Source organism: Odocoileus virginianus, chromosome 14 (assembly GCF_023699985.2).
Source record: "Odocoileus virginianus isolate 20LAN1187 ecotype Illinois chromosome 14, Ovbor_1.2, whole genome shotgun sequence".
Taxonomy (NCBI): Eukaryota; Metazoa; Chordata; class Mammalia; order Artiodactyla; family Cervidae; genus Odocoileus; species Odocoileus virginianus.
The window spans coordinates 61574064-61594584 of NC_069687.1; the positions used below are offsets into that span (position 1 = coordinate 61574064).

The 20521-nt window shown below is 40.5% G+C and overlaps 1 long non-coding RNA gene across 1 annotated transcript; it reads left to right on the forward strand.

Moving 5' to 3' along the window:
• The first annotated feature begins 206 nt into the window (after positions 1–206).
• Positions 207–20248, forward strand: LOC139038207 (uncharacterized). Its single transcript, XR_011491134.1, has 3 exons — positions 207–356; positions 19115–19233; positions 19346–20248. It is a non-coding gene; the product is annotated as an uncharacterized lncRNA (long non-coding RNA).
• Positions 20249–20521: the final 273 nt, after the last annotated feature.

Genomic DNA, 20521 nt, shown 5'->3' on the forward strand with positions numbered 1-20521 from the left:
AAGGCAAGGCACGTGGGATCTTAAGTTCCCTGATCAGAGATTGAACCATGTCCCCTGCAATGAAAGCCCAGATTCTTAGCCACTAGACCCCCCAGGGAAGTCCCAAGAAAGCAGAACTAAGAACTTTTCTTAGAAGAACTAAGAAAGCAGGTATTTTTATTTATTTATTTATTTATTTATTGAAAAAATACTTAAAATTATTTTATTGGAGTAAAGTTGATTTACAATGTTGTATTTGTTTCAGATGTGCAGCAAAATGAATCTGTTCTTCTTATACATATATCCACTCTCTTTTTAAGATTCTTTTCCCACCTGCGTCATTACAGAGTACTGAGTGGAGTTCCCTGTGCTATACGGTAGGCCCTAATTAATTGTCTATTTTATACATAGCAGTGTGTCTATGTCGATTCCAATCCCCTAGCTCATCCCTCCTCTCCTTACCCCCTGGTAATCATAAGTTTGTTATAAAACTATACTTTTTGACAAGCTTATTTTATTGATTTCATTATGGCAATTTTTGGGGGGGACCAGTGAAGTTAAGTACATTTTAATATGTTCATTGGCCACTTGGACATTCTCTGTTCAAGTAAAATTTTGTATTGTCTGTGTTTTTCTTAACACAACATGTTTCCAAGTCTTTGGCTGGATATCTGTATCACAAATATCTTTCCTCACACCATGAGCTGTAGTTTTACTCCTGTAATAGTATCTTTTATTTTTTTTCCCAAGCAGGTATTTTTAAAATGAGTGCTTAGTAGGTACACTCTTCTTCAATTTGACTTCCCTTTAACACATCTTTCCATCATGAGGAGCTGTATTATTTGAAGCAGCTGAACAGTAGTCTAGTGCCTGGCTGAGCTGTGATCCATTAAATCAGCTCTCTGTGGATGATATTTTGAATGCTTCCAGTTTTTCACTTTTACAATCGAATGGCAATGGGCCTTTGTGTACTCTACAGGGGTGTACTAGTGTTTGTCTCTGGAAGTCTTTTTAAAACTTTGAGTATATGTATTACATTTTTCTCACTAACACTCTGCGGGAGGGACGACAGTACCCATTTTACAGATGAGGAAAATAAAAGCTCAAACAACTGAAAGTGGTTTGCCCTGGGTCACATTTCTGGCATTTATATTCATTCAAAAAGTGTTTATTAAATATGACCACTGTGCTTTACAGGCATAGTGCTAGATACTGGAGAAGCAAATGATTGAAGTCCTGCCCTGTTACTGCTTACAGCCTAGTGGGGAAGTTGTGTGTGTATATATGTATGTGTGGATATGTACACACATACATATGTACATATACACACAACTTGTGTGTTGTGTACACACTTTGTACACAATTTTTTGTGTTGTATGTACAATTTCACATACACAAATTGTGCTAAATGGTTTGAAAGACAAACCACAGTATTATAAAAGAGAATGACAAGTGGACTGATTATCAATTGTGCAGAGAAAACCACATTTATACTGAGATGATGTCATAGAGTAAATGTTAAGTTCCCCTCACCTCAATTCATGTTGAAACCTAGTGTCCAATGTGATGGTGTTTGAAGGTGCCTTTGGGCGGTGATTAGACCTAGCCCATGGGAGCGGAGCACTCATGAATGAGATCTGTGACCTTAGAGACCCCAGCGAGCGCCCTTGTCCCTTTCTCCGTGTGAGGACGTCGTGTGGTCACGACCCTCCCTGCGTCAGGAGCTGGGTGCTCATCAGACCTCAAATCCTCCAGCATGTTGATCTTGGCCTGCCAGCCTCCAGAACTAAGTGAAATAAACTGTTGTCTTTTCTAAGCCGCTCCATCTTTAGTAGTTTGTAACAGCAGCCCAAACGGACTAAGATATGAAGGAGGAGCAGGATTGCCAATGAGAACAAGAGAGTGAGAAGGTTCTGGGCGGAGACAGCCTTGCATGTGTCAAGGCCCAGGGTGGGAACGTTTCCACGCTGGGTGTCCAAGGACTCAACAGAAGATCAGTACGGCTGGTGTGTGGTGAGTGTGACAGGGAGTGGGGAGAGGCTGTCAGGGAGACAGGAGGGACGGAGTGCACAGAGTCTCATGGAAAGGGATCTGCATTTGTCCAGGTGAAGTGGGAAGACATTGAGGCCAAGGGAGCTGTTTTCCTGGGGAACCCTACGGATAGCCAGGAAGAAGTCGGAGGAAAGCCAAACCGGCCCTTGTCAAGGTTTGACCTTCGAATACGAGTAGTGGTAATAATGATGAGTTCATGTTTTTGAGTGTACTCTGCATCAGCCACTCTGCTCAGTACTTTTCCTATGTTACCTGCCTTAACCCTCGTTACAAGCATTTGAGGTAAGTACTATGGTTATGATCTCACTTTTATAGATGAAGGGACCGAGATTGGAGAGATTAAGTAATCATCCAACTAGTTAAGTGCCCATGGGACATTCGTCAAGACTGACAATATTCTGGGCCATAAAACGAATCTCAATGAATTTAAAAGAATAAAAACCATACAAAATATGCTTTTTGATCACCATGGAATTAAATGAGAAATCAATAAGGAGAAGATGTCTGGGGAAACTCCAAGTATCTGGAAATTAAAAAACACATTGCTAAGTAATTCATAGACTGAAGACAAATCACAAGGGAGACTAGAAGATATTTTAAATTAAAAATAACAGAAGTGTGACATATCATAATTTGTGGATGCAGCTAAAGTTGTGTTTGGAGAGAAAGGGATAACTTTAAATGCTTTTATTAGGCAAGAAGAAATATCAAAAGTCAATGACTTAAATTTCCACCTTATAGGAAAATAGAGCAAAGTAGATAAAAAATAAATACAAACAAAGAGCTAATAATAAGAGCAGAAACTTATGAAATGCAAGACACAGAGACAATACAGAAAATTAGAAAAATCCAAATTTGGTTCCTTAAACATAATAAGCAAAGCTGACACATTTCTAACTAGCTTAATCCAAGGGAGAAAAAGTATCAATTACTAATATCAGAAATAAAAAGGGATTATCATCACAGATTCTACAGATATTAAAAGGATATTTAAAAAAACCTATGAATACCTTTAGGCGAATAAAGAATAAATTAGATAAAACAGCTGAATGTGTTAAAGTATAGAACTAACCTAAACTGACGCAAGAAATAGAATATCTAAATGTTCCTATGTCTATTAAAGAAGTTAATTTTTCATTACTAAAGTTTTTTCTTAAAAGGAAATGTCAGGCCCAAATAGCTTCACTGGTGAATTCTATCAAACACTCAAGAAAGAAAGAACACCTATATTAAGTAAATATTTTCAAGATATAGAGAAGAATCACTGCCCAACTGTTTTGTGAGCCCAGTATATCTTTAATAAAAAAAAACCTGACATAGGAATTTATCAAAAAAATAATAAAATTGCAGAAAAATATTTTTATAAATAGAGGCACAAAAATCCTTGGCAAAATAGCAGATCGAATCCAATAATAAGTAAAAATGGTAATATATCATGACCAAGTATGGTTACGTGAACCATGAACTTCCAGATGTGCAAGCTGGTTTTAGAAAAGACAGAGGAACCAGAGATCAAATTGCCAACATCTGTTGGATGACCAAAAAAGCAAGAGAGTTCCAGAAAAACATCTATTTCTGCTTTATTGGCTATGCCAAAGCCTTTGACTGTGTGCATCACAACAAACTGTGGAAAATTGTGAAAGAGATGGAATACCAGACCACCTCACCTGCCTCTTGAGAAACCTGTATGCAGGTCAGGAAACAACAGTTAGAACTGGACATGGAACAACAGACTGGTTCCAAATAGGAAAAGGAGTACATCAAGGCTGTATATTGTCACTCTGCTTATTTAACTTATGTGCAGAGTACATCATGAGAAATGCTGGGCTGGAAGAAGCACAGACTGGAATCAAATTGCCAGGAGAAATGTCAATAACCTCAGATATGCAGACGACACCACCCTTATGGCAGAGAGTGAAGAAGAACTGAAGAGCCTCTTGATGAAAGTGAAAGAGGAGAGTGAAAAAGTTGGGTTAAAATGAAACATTCAGAAAACTAAGATCATGGCATCCGGTCCCATCACTTCATGGCAAATAGATGGGGAAACAGTGGAAACAGTGGCTGACTTTATTTTTCGGGGCTCCAAAATCACTGCAGATGGTGATTGCAGCCATGAAATTAAAAGACGCTTACTCCTTGGAAGGAAAGTTATTACCAACCTAGACAGCATATTAAAAAGCAGAGACATTACTTTGCCAACAAAGGTCTGTCTAGTCAAGGCTATGGTTTTTCCAGTAGTCATGTGTGAATGTGAGAGTTGGACTATAAAGAAAGCTGAGTGCCGAAGAATTGATGCTTTTGAACTGTGGTGTTGGAGAAGACTCTTGAGAGTCCCTTGGACTGCAAGGAGATCCAACCACTCCATCCTAAAGGAGGTCAGTCCTAGATGTTCATTGGAAGGACTGATGTTGAAGCTGAAACTCCAGTACTTTGGCCACATAATGTGAAGAGCTGATTTATTTGAAAAGCCCTTGATACTGGGAAAGATTGAGGGCAGGAGGAGAAGGGGACAGCGGAGGATGAGATGGTTGGATGGCATCACTGACTCTATGGACCTGGGTTTGGGTGGACTCCAGGAGTTGATGATGGACAGGGAGGCCTGGTGTGCTGCAGTTCATGGGGTCACAAAGAGTCGGACGCGACTGAGTGACTGAACTGAACTGAAGTGTGGTTAAGGGTTAGCTCCAAAATGAAAGTTTAATATTTGAAAATCAATCTTTAAACATAATTTCATAAAGCAGCAGAAAAATCATTCATTTCATTGAATGGAATTGATTACTTCAATATGATCAAATTGATTACTTTAATATTGAATTAATTCAATATTGATTACTTCAATTTTAAAATGCTTACAGAAAAATAAGCAACTTAATCAAAAAATGGGCCAAAAAACTAAACAGACATTTCTCCAAAGAAGACATTACAGATGGCTAAGAAGCACATGGAAAGATGCTCAACATCACTCATTATCAGAGAAATGCAAATCAAAACCACAATGAGGTACCATCTCATGCTGGTCAGAATGGCTGCTATCAAAAAGACTACAAACAATAAATGCTGGAGAGGGTGAGGAGAAAAAGGAACCCTCTTACACAGGAGATCAGTCCTGGGTGTTCATTGGAAGAACTGATGTTGAAGCTGAAACTCTGTGGAGAAAAGGGAACCCTCTTACACTGTTGGTGGGAATGCAAACTAGTACAGCTGCTATGGAGAACAGTGTGAAGATTTCTTAAAAAAACTGGAAATAGAACTGCCATATGACCCAGCAATACCACTTCTGGGCATACACACTGAGGAAACCAGATCTGAAAGAGACACGTGCACCCCAATGTTCATTGCAGCACTGTTTATAATAACCAGGACATGGAAGCAACCTAGATGCCCATCAGCAGATGAATGGATAAGGAAGCTGTGGTACATATACACCATGGAATATTACTCAGCCATTAAAAAGAATTCATTTGAATCAGTTCTAATGAGATGGATGAAACTGGAGCCGATTATACAGAGTGAAGTAAGCCAGGAAGATAAAGACCACTACAGTATACTAACACATATATATGGAATTTAGAAAGATGGTAATGATAACCCTATATGCAAAACAGAAAAAGAGACATAGATGTACAGAACAGACTTTTGGACTCTGTGGGAGAAGGCAAGGGTGGGATGTTTCGAGAGAACAGCATCGAAACATGTATATTATCTAGGGTGAAACAGATCACCAGCCCAGGTTGGATGCATGAGACAAGTGCTCGGGCCTGGTGCACTGGGAAGACCCAGAGGGATAAGGTAGAGAGGGAGGCGGGAGGGGGGATCGGGAAGGGGAATACATGTAAATCCATGGCTGATTCATGTCAATGTATGACAAAAACCACTACAATATTGTAAAGTAATTAGCCTCCAACTAATAAAAGTAAATTAAAAAAAAAAAAAGAAGCTGAAACTCCAATCCTTTGGCCACCTGATGTGAAGAGTAGACTCATTGGAAAAGACCCTGATGCTGGGAGGGATTGAGGGCAGGAGGGGAAGGGGATGACAGAGGATGAGATGGCTGGGTGGCATTACTGACTCAATGGACATGAGTTTGAGTAAACTCCTGGAGTTGGTGATGGACAGGGAGGCCTGACATGCTGCGATTCATGGGGTCACAAAGAGTTGGATACAACTGAGTGACTGAACTGAACTGGACTGATATATAATAATAATAATAAATAATATTTTCTAATGATAATATTAGGAAAATATTATTTCCCTAGGAAATAATAGGGAACTTTCTCAATATGTTAAAAAGCATCTGTAAAAATAATCTATAGATAACATCATACTTAATGACAAAAGATTATAACTATTTTCTCTTGAGATATGTTGTTGCTGTTGTTTAATAGTTAAGTTGTTTCTGACCCTTTGTGACCCCATTAGACTGCAGCACACCAGGCTTCCTTGTCATTAACTATCTCCTGGAGTTTCCTCAAACTCGTCCATTGAGTTGGGGATGCCATCCAGCCATCTCATCCTCTGCCGCCCCCTTCTCCTCCTGTCCTCAATTTTCCCAGCATCAGGGTCTTTTCCAATGAGTCAGCTCTTCACATCAGGTGGCCAAAGTATTGGAACTTAAGCTTCAGCATCAGTCCTTCCAATGAATATTCAGGGTTGATTTCCTTTAGGATTGATTGGTTTGATCTCCTTGCAGTCCAAGGGACTCTCAAGTGTCTTCTCCAGCACTACAATTTGAAAGCATCAGTTCTTCGACACTCAATTTTCTTTATTGTCCAACTCTCGCACTCACACATGACTACTGGAAAAATCATAGCTTTGACTATATAGACCATTGTCGGCAAAGTAATGTCTGTGCTTTTAAATATACTGTCTACGTTTGTCATAGCTTTTCTCCCAAGGAGTGTCTTTTAATTTTGTGTCTGTGGTCACCATCTGCAGTGATTTTGGAGCCCAAGAAAATAAAATATCTCACTGTTTCTATTGCTTCCCCATCTATTTGCCATGAAGTGATGGGACCAGATGCCATGATCGTAGTTTTTTTCATGTTGCGTTTCAAGCCAGTTTTTTCACTCTCCTCTTTGACCCTCATCAAGAGGCTCTTTAGTTCCTCTCCACTTTCTGCCATTAGAGTGGTATCATCTGCATATTGGAGATTGTTGACATTTCACCTGGAAACCTTGGTTCCAGCTTGCAATTCACGCAGTCTGGCATTTTGCAAGATGTGCGCTGCATGCATGCCTGCATGTGTGCTAAGCCGCTTCAGTCGCGTCGACTTCCAGGGGGTCTTCCCGACCCAGGGATCAAACCCACGTCTCATGTCTCCTGCACTGGCAGGCAGGCTCTTTGCCGCTAGTGCCTTTTGGGAAGCCCTATACTCTGCATATAAGTTAAATAGGCAAGGTGACAAATATAGCCTTGACATACTCCTTCAACAATTTTGAACCAGCCTGTTGTTCTATGGCCGGTTCTGTGACTTCTTGACCTGCATAAAGATTTCTTAGGAGACAGGTAAGATGGTCTGATATTCTTAACTCTTTAAGAATTTTCCGCAGTTTGTTGTGATTCACATAGTCAAAGGACTTAGTGTAGTCAATGAGGCAGAAGTCAATGTGTTTCTGGAATTCCCTTGCTTTCTCTATGATCCAATGGATATATTGAGATATTTTATAAGGCAAGATTGCCCATGTTCACAACTTCTGTTTAACCTTATTATACAGTATCTAACTCCAGAAATAAGGCAAGAAAAAGAAATAAAAGGCATAAAACCTAGAAAGAGAGAAAGAAAACTCTATCTTCTTGCAGGTACAATAATAATTTATGTAGAAATCCAAAGACTTAAAAAAAAAAAAAAAACTAGGAAAACTTATAAGTGAAGTTAGCAGTGTTACAGGATACAAGGTTAAAATACCAAAACTAATTGTATCCTTACATACTAATATCAAATAATTGATGAAATTAAGAAAACAGTCCCGTATATAGTAGCACCAAATAACATTAAATACATAGGAAGAAATCTAACATAAGATATCAGGATTCTACATTGAAAACTACAAAGCACTGGTGAGAGAAATTAAGAAAGACCTAAACAGATGGGAAAATGTCATGTTTATGGTTTCTAAGACACAGTAATATTAAGATGTCTCTCTTCCCTAAGTTGAATTACACTCAAAGGAATCTCAATAAAAGTTCCACAATTTTTGGTGTAAACTGACAAATGACTTTTAATATTTATGTTGAAATATAAAGAGTGTAGGAAAACAAAAGCAATTTTTGTAAGAGAGTTGGATAACTTAACCAACTTGTGTTCAAGGCTTACTATAAACTTACTGCAATTGAGATAGCTTGGGGACTAGTGAAAATATAAATATATTGATCAATAAAACAGATTAGAGAGTCCATAAATAGATGAACATGTATTTGGTCACTTGTTTTGACACAAGGGAAAGGGCAATTTTGTGAGAAAACAGAAGTCTTTTCAACAAATAGTACGAGATGTTCATGTAAGGAAAAAGTGAATACTGATGGTTAACACATACCAAACCATAAAAGAAGAAAATAATAAATCAGGTTTCAATTAAAGTAAGAGCCTTTTGTTCTTTGAAGGATATCATTAAGAAAGTACAAAGGCAAGCCACGAATTGAGAGAAAATGTTTGCAACATATACGTCAGAAAAAGAATTTGTATTGGGAATAAAAGAACCCTGACAACTCAATAATAAAAAGACAAACCATCCAGTGAGAAAATAAACCGTCCAGTGAGAAAATGGGCAAAAGATTTGAACAGATACTTCTCAAAAGAAGCAATGAGAGAGATGCTCAGAACCATTAGTTATCAGGGAAATGCAACTGTACTGATAATGAGATACTACTACATACTCACTAGAATGGCTAAAATCAGTGGTGTGCTTATAAATATTTAACAGTTAATTCTAGGTGGGATAGCAGTAGAGGAAGCCTAAACAGTAGCATTTGCTGATTTTATGGTGTAAATACTCCCACTGCGATCAATTTCAAGCTACCAACAAGAAGATGTCAATGAACCCATAGTTGGTAAGAGATGCCTATGATTGGCTCCCACAAGCTGCTGCAAGCTAGCTCCAGCATACTACTAACTAAAATGTTTAAAACTGACCATCCCTCTTCCATTGGTGGAAATGTGGGGCAGCTGGAGCTCTCATACTCTGCTGATGAGGATGTGAGATGATAAAGTGAAAAGATAAAGTTTTCAGTCATGTCTGACTCTTTGCGACCCTAGAGTTCTCTAGGCCAGAACACTGGAGTGGGTAGCTTTTTCCTTCTCCAGGGGATCTTCCCAACCCAGGGATCAAACCCAGGTCTCCCGCATTGCGGGCAGATTCTTTACCAGCTGAACCACCAGGGAAGCCCAAGAATACTGGAGTGGGCAGCCTTATCCCTTCTCCAGGGCATCTTCCACACCCAGGAATCGAATCAGGGTCTCCTGCATTGCAGACAGGTTCTTTATCAACTGAACTATCAGGGAAGCCCTGATAAAACTACTGGTCAAAAAAGAGTTTTATAGATTTTTTTTTTTTAAAGTTAAAGATCATCTGCCACATAGCCAAGTCATTGAACATCTGGGCACACCCAAGTTCATAGCAGCTTCATTTGTAATAGCTTCAAACTGGAACAACCCAGATGTCTACCGGCAGATGACACGCTGGCACATTCATATAATGGAATATTAACCAGCAGTAGGAAGGAATGAACTGATAGATGAATCTTAGAATTATCACACTGAGTGAAAGTTTGTAAAGAAAAAGAGTACACAATGTCTGCTTCCATATACAAAGTTTTTTTTTTTTTTAATGCAATCTACAGTGAAAGAAAACATATCAGTGGTTGTCTAATGAGGGGGTGGAAGGCAGTAAATTACAGTGGGCACAAGGTAATCTTTGGTGGTTCAGGAATGTTTGTAATCCTGATTATAGAGATGATTTCAAAGATGTCAAAAGCGATCAAACTATGCAGTTTTACATATGTGCCATTTCATGTACTTCAATTATATCTCGATAAAAGATGAAAAACTATTTTAAAAAGTGCAAACTCCTTGACTTGACCCCAAGCTCAGAGATGAGAGAATTCAGAGAGGAGCTGAACTTGTCGTTTAACAAGCCCCTCAGATAATTTTTATAAAGGTGAAGCCCTACTGAAGGGGAACACAAATGTAATAAATAAACCCAAATTTAAACTGTGTGACAAAGCTTAATTTTCAAGGTGGGTGAAAGAAAGTGTATTTACACTTCAGAATGGAACCTGAGTTTTAATAGTAGCATTTACATCATCTAACAGTCCTGGCTTTTGCTCGATGCTTTCCCACGCATAGAGATTTGCCTGATGTTGCCCCCACCAGGTGGCAAAGATGGGAGCGTTGACTCTCAGGTCAGCTGAGAATTACAGGGTTAGGTTCAAATCTGCTTTCCACCACATCCTAGTTGGGTGAACTCCTGCACATGTCTCTCTGTCTCAATTATCCACTGTTTTGGATCCAAGCCATTCCAAGAAACTGTAACTTAAATTCTCACCATCTGACAATCTGGGTAGGGCCTGGTGTGGACAGCTAGTCTCTGCTTCATGTGGGGAGGGGCAGCTGGGGTGCTGCTCCAAGACTGAAGGATCCACTGCCAAGACCCCTGGATGATGGCTGCCTCCTAGGAGCTCTGGCATGGTTGTAGGCTGAGCCTCTCTGTGTCTCTTTCCAGACAGATCTTTCCACAGCCTGCTTGCTCTTCTTCATGCCTTCCTTATAGCTTCACAGCTGTGACTTAAAAGCTAGTGTCAAAGAGAATGAGGCAGAAGTTGTATCCCCTCTTATGGTCTAACCTCAGAAGTCACAGTGTCACTTGGCCTGGCTGAGCATCCTTTAATGCCTTCCCTCTTGTTCATCCTCCTGCAGCTAAGCTGGTCTTTCTGCTCTTCTGAAGTCTAAGCCTGTTCCTGTTCTAGAGTGTTTGCACCTGCTCTTTCCTTGGCCGGAAACACGTCCCCTTGCCCTGCAGATCTACACAAGCCAGCCTCCTTCCCATCATTCAGGTCTCAGACAAACGTCATCACCTCAGAGGAGCTTGCCTTTCTGATTCTCATCCCTTCCCATCCCTGTAAATCTTACCAGCTTTATTCAATGGAATTTTCAGGCGTGATGGAAATAGTCTTTATTTACATTGTTCAATACAGTAGCCACTATCCACAAAATTATTGGGCACTAGAACTGGATTTCAACTTTTAGTTGATTTTAATCAGTTCAGTCCCTCAGTCACGTCCGCCTCTTTGTGACCCCAGGGACTGCAGCACACCAGGCTTCCCTGTCCATCACCAGCTCCCAGAACTTGCTCAGATTCACGTCCATCTAGTTGGTGATGCCATCCAACCATCTCATCCTCTGTCGTCCTCTTCTCCTGCCTTCAATCTTTCTTAACGTCAGGGTCTTTTAAGATGAGTCAGTTCTTCGCATCAGGTGGCCAAGGTATTGGAGATTCAGCTTCAGCATCAGTCCTTCCAATGAATATTTAGGACTGATTTCCTTTAGGTGGACTGATTGGATCTCCTTATAGTCCAAGGGACTTTCAAGAGTCTTCTCCAACACCACAGTTCAAAAGCATTAATTTTCAGCACTCAGCTTTCTTTATAGTCCAACTCTCATATCCATACATAACTACTGGAAGAACCATAGCTTTGACTAGACAGACCTTTGTCGGCAAAGGTAATGTCTCTGCTTTTTAATATGCTGTCTAGGTTGGTCATAGCTTTTCTTCCAAGGAGGAAGTATCTTTTAATTTCATTGCTGCAGTCACCATCTGCAGTGATTTTGGAGCCCCCCAAAATAAAGTCTGTCACTGTTTCCACTTTTTTCCCATCTATTTGCCATGAAGTGATGGGACCAGATGCCATGATCTTAGTTTTCTGAATGTTTCGTTTTAAGCCAACTTTTTCACTCTCCTCTCTCACTTTCATCAAGAGGCTCTTTAGTTCTTCACTTTCTGCCATAAGGGTGGTATCATCTGCATATCTGAGGTTATTGATATTAATAAATATTAGTTTAAATTTAAATATGTACATAGAGCTAGTTGCTGCCACATTGGTGAGCTCTGCTCTGTTTCATCATTTCATCCTATTCTCTTCATAACAGTTATCATCATTCAAATTATTTCTTTTTTTGTTTTCAACTTTTTATGATGACAAATTCAACTCTATAGGAAATTGCAAGAATAATAGAGTGAACCCTTCACCTAGATTAAGTAATTGTCAATGTCTTGCCAGATGAGCTTTCTCTTCTGTGCTGCTGTACTCAGTCATGTCTGACTCTTTGTGACCCTATGGATCATAGCCCACCAGCTCCTCTGTCCATGGGTTTTTCCAGGCATGAATACTTGAGTGGGTTGACATTTCGTCCTCTAGGGTATCTTCCCAACCCAGGGACCAAACCTGTGCCTCATGCAAAAGCAGGCAGATTCTTTACCACTGCGCCACCTGGGAAGCCCATTATCTTCTCTGGCTGTATATAATTTTTGGTGGGAGGTGGCTGAACCCTTTGACAGTTGCAGATAGGATAGTATTTCATCCCTAATACCCCTAAGAACAAGGACATTCTCCTAATGCCATCACCATGCTAAAGGAACCCAACATGAACACATTACAGTTATCTAATACTGATATTATAGCATTGTTTAATACGTTGTTTGTGTCCCCAAAATGTCTTCTGTGGCATTTTTTTTTCTTCTGATCTGGGATGCAATACAGAATTGCATTGTGGTGTTAGTCTTATCTCCTTATTCTCCTTTAATCTGAAACTTTTCTTAGCCTTTCTTGGTTTTTCTTGACCTTGGCATTTCAGAAGAGCAGAGGCCAGCTGTACTGAGAAATGCTCTTAGGTTTGGATCTGTTTGCCTGCTTCCTCCTGACTGCATTCAGGTTATGCGTTTGAGCAGAAGGGCCAGTTAGTGACGTACTCTCAGTGCATCGACTCGGGAGGCACTTGGTAATAATTTGTTCTATTGTGTGGGACACTTGTTTTGATTACTTGGTAAAGTTGGTGTTCTCCAGAGCTGCCCATTGTCAAGGAACTATTTTTCTCCCCTTGGCAGTTTATAACTGGTCTATGTTGTTGTTGTTCAGTTGCTAAGTTGTGTACGATTCTTTGCAACACTATGGACTGTAGAACACCAGGCTCCCCTATCCTACACAGTCCCTCATGTCCATTGAGCCAGTGATGCCATCCAACCATCTCACCCTCTGTCCTCCCCTTCTCCTTTCGCCTTCAGTCTTTGCCAGCATCAAGGCCTTTTCCAATGAGTTGGCTCTTCACAACAGGTGGCCAAAGTATTAGAGTTTCAGCTTCAGCCTCAGTCCTCCCAATGAATATTCAAGGTTGATTTCCTTTAGGATTGACTGATTTGATCTCTGTTCTGTTCAAGGGACTCTCAAGAGTCTATAGGGAGATCCTTTGGGAATATGTGAATATCCTGTTTCTTACCAAAACTTCATTCAATGGTTTTAACATTCATTGATAATTAACCCTGAACCAATTATTGCTATAGAGTTGCAAAATGATTTTTTCCTCTTTATTTCCTTCTGTATCTGTGAGTTGGCATTATACTGTAAAGAAAAGATTTCCTTTCCCCTATTATATTTATGTATTCATTTATTTGAATCAGAATGAACTCATGAATTTCATTTTATAATTCATTATTGTCATTATTCATTTTGATACTAAAATTGATCCAGTCCAGGCCAGTGGGAGCTCCTGCAAACTAGGGTCTATGTTCTTCAGACATGCCCCTGTCACTTCTTGAGATTTTCTTACTTTCTGGCATAGTAAGATATTCCAGGCTTACCTTAATTAATTATTTTTTAAATTGAAATGTTTATTATGTTTGTTTCCCATCTGAAGATAAGCTTTTCCCTCTATCAAGATTCTTCGTACTTAAACGCTTAGGTACAAATTGGGCAACAGAAGTTTTAGAAATCTATTTCTGGAACTAATAAAGGTCACTGCATGAACAGCAAAGAAGGTCCAAATTCTGTCCAGTCCTTAGTTGTTTGATCACAACAGCAGAGTGTAGAGTCAGTGAGGCAGCATGAGTGATGAAGAACATAGGCCATAGGGCTAGGCCTTCCCAGGTTTCTTGCTGCGCTTCTTTACTTAACTGCACACTTTGGGTAAGTCACATCTCTCTAAGCCTCAGTTTCATTATCATCAATGTTGGATGCCACTAATAGAACCTCATCACGTGATTGTTATAAGGACTAACAAGAGAATGCACATGAAGTGCTTGGTGTAGTGCCTGGCACATGTAGATGGCCAATACATAGCAGGTATTATTACTGTGTACATTTTCTCATCTAGGCTTCCCAGCAGCTGTGAGATAGCTTCAATTGTAGATGAGGAAACTGAGGTTCAGAGTGGTTTCTAAATTACCGAAGGTCACACAGCTAGATGGTGAGAAAGTCCAGGTATGAACTAATGGAAAGGATCTTCTGGATGTACTGGAGAGGGACCGCAGACCTAGGTGGAACAGAGAACTTTTTACCTGGCCGGGTCTTGCACCTCCCCCAATCTCCTGCGGAGTGGAGGCAGAGGGGGTCACTGCTCACTATACAACAGAGAAGTGGCCAGGGCCTGGCAAAGGAGCAACAACCGTTTTTACTACCAAAAGCTTATCAGTGTTACAACAGACCGTATGTGGCAGCAGAATAGTGATTAGGACCATAAACTCTGGTGAGATCTGGATTTTCGTTCTGAGTGGGAGATCCCAGGTAGGTTGCTTAACTTCTCTGGGTCTTGGTTTCCTTATCTGTAAAACTTCGGGGCTTTTGCAGTGACTGTTCTCTCTGCCTGCAATGCCTTTCCCCTACACTCACATCGTTAACCCTTTTATATCCCTTATTTCTATATGAACATCGCCAAGCCCTACTTTGATCACCTTACTTAAAAATAATCTTCACCTTCTCCACCCCATCACATTTTCCTGGCTCTACTTCCCCCCAGCACTTCTCACCATCTGACACTACATCCTTCACTTGTTTATAATTTTCTTTGCTCATTGTCTTTCTCTCTGCAGTAGACTGTCATCTCTACCAAGGGAAGGTCTTTGGTTTGTACTGGGTCACTGAGAAAAGTGCCTGGACATCATAATAGCTTCAGAAATATTCCTCATTGTTGTCACTGTAAACAAAGCACACCAGAGTGCTAATTTTTAGGAAATGCTCAAAACAAACAATGTTATCATGATGATGTTTAATTCCCTCTGGAATTTGATCATGTTTTTTATTCCAATTCCTGTCATTTTTAGTGTGGCCTAAAGTGAAAGTGAAAGTCACTCAGTGTCCAACTCTTTGTGACCCCATGGACTATACAGTCCGTGGAATTCTCCAGGCCAGAATACTGGAGTGGGTAGTTCTTCCCTTCTCCAGGGCATCTTCCCAACCCAGGGATCGAACCCAGGTCTCTGCACTGCAGGCAGTTTCTTTATAGACTGAGACACCAGGGGAGCCCAGTTGTGGCCTAAGGCCTCCAGATAAGTCTGGGACTCCTTTTCCACCTTAGATCCCGCTTTCCAACGTGACCTGTAGCATATTCTCACCTGAGTTTGCAGAAATGCAGACTCTTGGGCCCCCCACCCCTAGTCTGACACAGTCAAAATATGCATTGAAACAAGACCCCCAGGGTGACTTGTGTGTGGTCAAGTTGCTAACTTCCATCACTTTCTTCTTTCCTGGAATCTCTCACTTCCTGCTCCCCAAATCTTTCAGCCATTCCTCCCTAACTTTCTAATTTGACTTAAAGCTTTTCTTCTTGGCTCTATGCTGCTTTGAGGGGACTTTTCATGTTCCCCTATCTACATGTCATATCTCCTTGAGGTGCCCCTTCATTAGATGAAGCATTTGTTGAAGCCAGAGCCTCTCCCTACCTACCTCCATATCCCACTGCCTCCACCTGCCTTAACTTAGCATCTTTACTGGGAGCAAATGAATCATTTCATTCTGTGTTTCCTTTATTTACTCCAGGCATCTGAAGATGTTGAATACAGCATTGCTTTCATGGATTCTTAGCTCTCCATGCTTCCTGAAGGCAGGACCATTCATTCATCTTCCTTCAAACTTAAACTCATTTTTGTTTTATTCAGTGAACTTTGGGAACAGCCTGAGTGCCAGTCTCTAGATAAAGTGGCTACCAGGGAAATACGTATGCTTGATACACAATTCTTGGAAATAAGCTCACAGTCTTGTGGATGCCCCATGTGGACACACTAACCAGAGTCTTCACTGTAGCATCATCTGATTCAGTGGCAAACAATCTAAATGTCCACTTTCAGGAATAAAAAGAAAAATCTATGGAACAATCATACTATGGAACAATTAAAATCCTATGTAGCAGTTTTTATAGAAAAGGAGATAAATATATAGAGTTATTACCAGAGAAAGATCTCTAGGACGGGATGAGTGAACACAAACATCTTACAGATAATGTGCTTTTTGACACTGATTAGATCTTAAATATAAACATTTATATTCAATGTGTACAAAATGGATTGAACAGGCACACAAATTAATGACAGAGATTGAGGGAGACTTTAGCCTTATTTGTCATTTTTTTTTAACGTGGAGAATACATGTATGTCCTAGTACCTGTGCAATTATAGAATTCATAATAATTAAAAAATGTAGGACTTCTCTGGCCATCCAGTGGTTAAGACTTTGCCTTCCAATGTAGGTGATATGGGTTTGATCCGTAGTGGGGGAGTTAAGATTCCTTAATATGCCTTGCAGCCAAAAAGTCAAAACATAAAGCAGAAGCAATATTGTAGCAGATTCAATAAAGACTTTAAAAAAGAAAGGCCCATATAAAAATTTTTTAAATGTAATATTATTAATTCAATAAAGAAATAAAAATAGGGCAAGAGCAACTAATGTGACCAGAACTGAGAGATGGAGAGATATTTTAGACTTTGAAAACAATTTCATGTAGCCAAGTTGCAATCATTCCCTTCATATGGATGGCTTAACTGAGACCAGCAGAGGTTAATTAATTTGCTTAGAATCCCATAGTTACTATTAATAGATAAGATAGATGGAATGGAACACAGGTTCTTTGTACTAAGAGTGGGGTGATCCCTGCATGGAGAATGAGACAAGAAAGTGCTGTCCAGAAGGGTCTTCTATTTTTTATGATTCTTGCACACTCTAAAAAAAATGGCAAAGAATTCATTGGGAAGGCAAGCAAAGCACATAAAATTACATTAACGACAAAAGATTTGACTTCAAAAGCATTTATACACTCATTGCAAAAAACCAAAGAGCTGAAAATAATTTCTTGGACAATGAACATCCAGAAGTAATCAAGCTAGAACAAGATGATGAGTATGACACATCTCCATGAGTGCTCAGTACACAGTAAATGTTGGGAATTTGTTTAGCCACTCAGTCGTGTCTCTTGTAACCCCATGGACTGTGTCCTGCCGGGTTCCTCTGTCCATGGGATTTCCCAGGCAACAATGCTGTAGTGGGGTGCCATTTTCTTTTTCAGGGGATCTTCCCAACCGAGGTACTGAACCCACAGCTCCTGTGTCTCTTGGATTGTCAGGAGAGTTCTTTACCACTGAATGTTGGGAAAGGGGATTTGAAACAAATGAAGCATGGTCCTCAAAGGTGCCTTGTGTATATGCTGAAATAAACTGAATTGAACAAAAGGTTTCAATGTTTCTCAAAAGAAGGACACCTAGGCCTGGAAGCAGTGATGAAATATCAAAACATCATAGAACCCTGAAGATGTGAATCAGCTCTACATTTGCACATTTATTGCCAAGAATGAGTGCAGTAGGCGTGGAAGAACCAGATTGGGAAACAACACCTCGAATATTGTTTGCCCAAATTTGCCAAACATAATAGATTAGGAGCCCTCATGGGTGTACCTAACTAATTGCCCTTAATGTTAGTGCACATCAGATGACCTTTCAGCGACAAGCCCAATTAATTAAATGCAGACACACAAGTCAGGTTGGGAAGGGAGGGGGAGGGCTGGGTTCATTTCAAAACTAAGCCTGTGCTATTTTCTTCTAAAAAGTTATGGGGAGAACACATCTAAACAAAGCTGTTTATATGGAACAGTCCATCAGGACATAGTGGAGAATATTTACGAGGACTCCTTAACGCCTGTCAAAACCCTGAGATACACAATGCCAGAAAAGGGGAGACAGATGGTCTTGGTAGGAGCAGGGCTGGTCTTCATAGCCTAGGGGAGGGAAGGCAGGTGGAAAACAAGCCTAGGGTGATTTGAAAATCAAGTTCAAAGCATTCCTAAAGTGGAGGCTTTATCTAGTCTTTATTTCAGTTCAGTTCAGTCGCTCAGTCGTGTCTGACTCTTTGCGACCCCATGAATCGCAGCACACCAGGGCTCCCTGTCCTTATTTGCTACTGCTGCTAAGTCACTTCAGTCGTGTCCGACTCTGTGCGACCCCATCCCTGGGATTTTCCAGGCAAGAACACTGGAGTGGGTTGCCATTTCCTTCTCCAATGCATAAAAGTGAAAAGTGAAAGTGAAGTCGCTCAGCCATGTCTGACTCTTCGTGACGGCATGGACTGCAGCCTACCAGGCTCCTCCGTCCATGGGATTTTCCAGGCAAGAGTACTGGAGTGGGGTGCCATTGCCTTCTCCGCTGTCCTTATTTAGGAGTCCTCAAATCCCATTAGGCAGAAGAAAAGGGATAGATAATTTTTAAAGACAATCTTTTTCACATTTATATCATTCATGAACACCTTCACAATTTTTGCAGTATTCAAGTGACTTTGTATTTTTCCTATAAATTGGTAATTTCCCAAAGTGTTCACTGCCACCACTGTGTCATATCTGAGTCTTTTCACCACAACAGTGTCATCTATCAGATCCACCTGCCCACCCAGCAAGGGAACGTGCTCCCTTTCTTTTGAACAAACCACCGAAAATTCCCCAATTTTTCACTGACAAAGTTTAAAACACCCTTTCCCTCTTGAACCCATGCATCCTGATTTCCTTAATAATATTCCAAAATGATTGCTCACAAAGTCCTTCATTCTACGAACATCTCTCTTCCAGAGTCCTCCTCATTCATTGCTGAAACTCCACTAGTTCTCCTGCCAGAGGCAGAAGGGAGATTTCGAGCAGGGAGGGAGTCAGAGTTACGTGCCTCAAAATACGCCCTGGCAGGTTTCCAGGTAAGTTGATTCAAACTTTCTTGCTTAAGTAGGGTCAAACAGATTTTGTTGTAAGGCTTAGCCCAGGAATTGCTTTAGAGGCCACCCTGATTGCCTCTCCTGACTTTTGCAGTTTATCTCAGATGCAGACGGTTCCTGCCCAAGTCCAGCCTCAGAAGTGGTTCTAAAGATGCCTGACTCAGAGGCCTACTTGAATATTAGCGACGGATGTGCATGGGGAGTTTGAGAGCTAGTGAGAGCTATGGAGATTTCTGAGATATGGGCTCAATTTCTCTACTGACAGAAAAAAAGGCAGCCCCATCAGAGCAGATGGAGGTGAGCAAAAGCCAAAATGAATGGGAACAGGAGGTGAAATACTGTCAAGGACCACACAGGGTCTAAAGACCCCTCTTGACACTCCTTTCCATCTGCTCCATCTACTTCCATCCCTACAGCTTCTCCCCTAGTTCTAGAATGAGTCTGGCCCTAGAATCTTCTGTCTTAGGCACCAAAGGTAGGGATGGGGAAGCTATGACCAAAATGAGAGGGATTAATTAAGTCATGGCACCAGATGCAAAAGGCAGCTTTGTGACTCAAGTCCAAATGATGATACAACAGTACCTGAGAGTTCTTGACACTCTGATTGGCTGGGTATTTGTTTTAACAAGAGTTTCTTTTCAAAACCAGTGTCTCTTGTTTATCCTAGCTGGAATCCGCCTGAGGCAGGGCAGGTGCTGCTACTCCCCACTCAAAGTGGCTTCCAGTTACTGAGTTCCTGGAATGAGCCAGGCTGCATGGAGCCATGCACTCGGATAGGTCTGAATTCAACCTTGCCCAGTGATTCTGGGGTGCGGGGCACTACACCCACCATCTTCTGCATTATGGAGCCCTGAAGGTGATCAGGGCTTTCTTTAGAACTTTAATGTTCCTTCAAGGCCTGGAGGTCAAGTCTTTCTGTCCATGTGTAAAGACAACAATAGCCATCTACCACCATCCTCAGAAGTTCTTGGCTACTAAATTTAGTGCACAAACATGCATAGTGCATAACGCATAAATATGGTAATATAAAAGGAGAATGAATAGAAAATTTGGAGAAAGTTCTTACTCTGAATTTTTACTTCTGCCACTAGTTTGTGACTTTGAATAAATAATAATAATAACTAGTAAATGTTTTGAGAGGTTACTTTGTACAAGATACTTTCTGTGCATTATTTTAGTTTATCTTCACAGGAATCTGTGAAGTAGGTACAATTATTCATCCTAATTATGAAAACTAAGGTGAGAACCCAAGGTGATATAGCTATAAGTA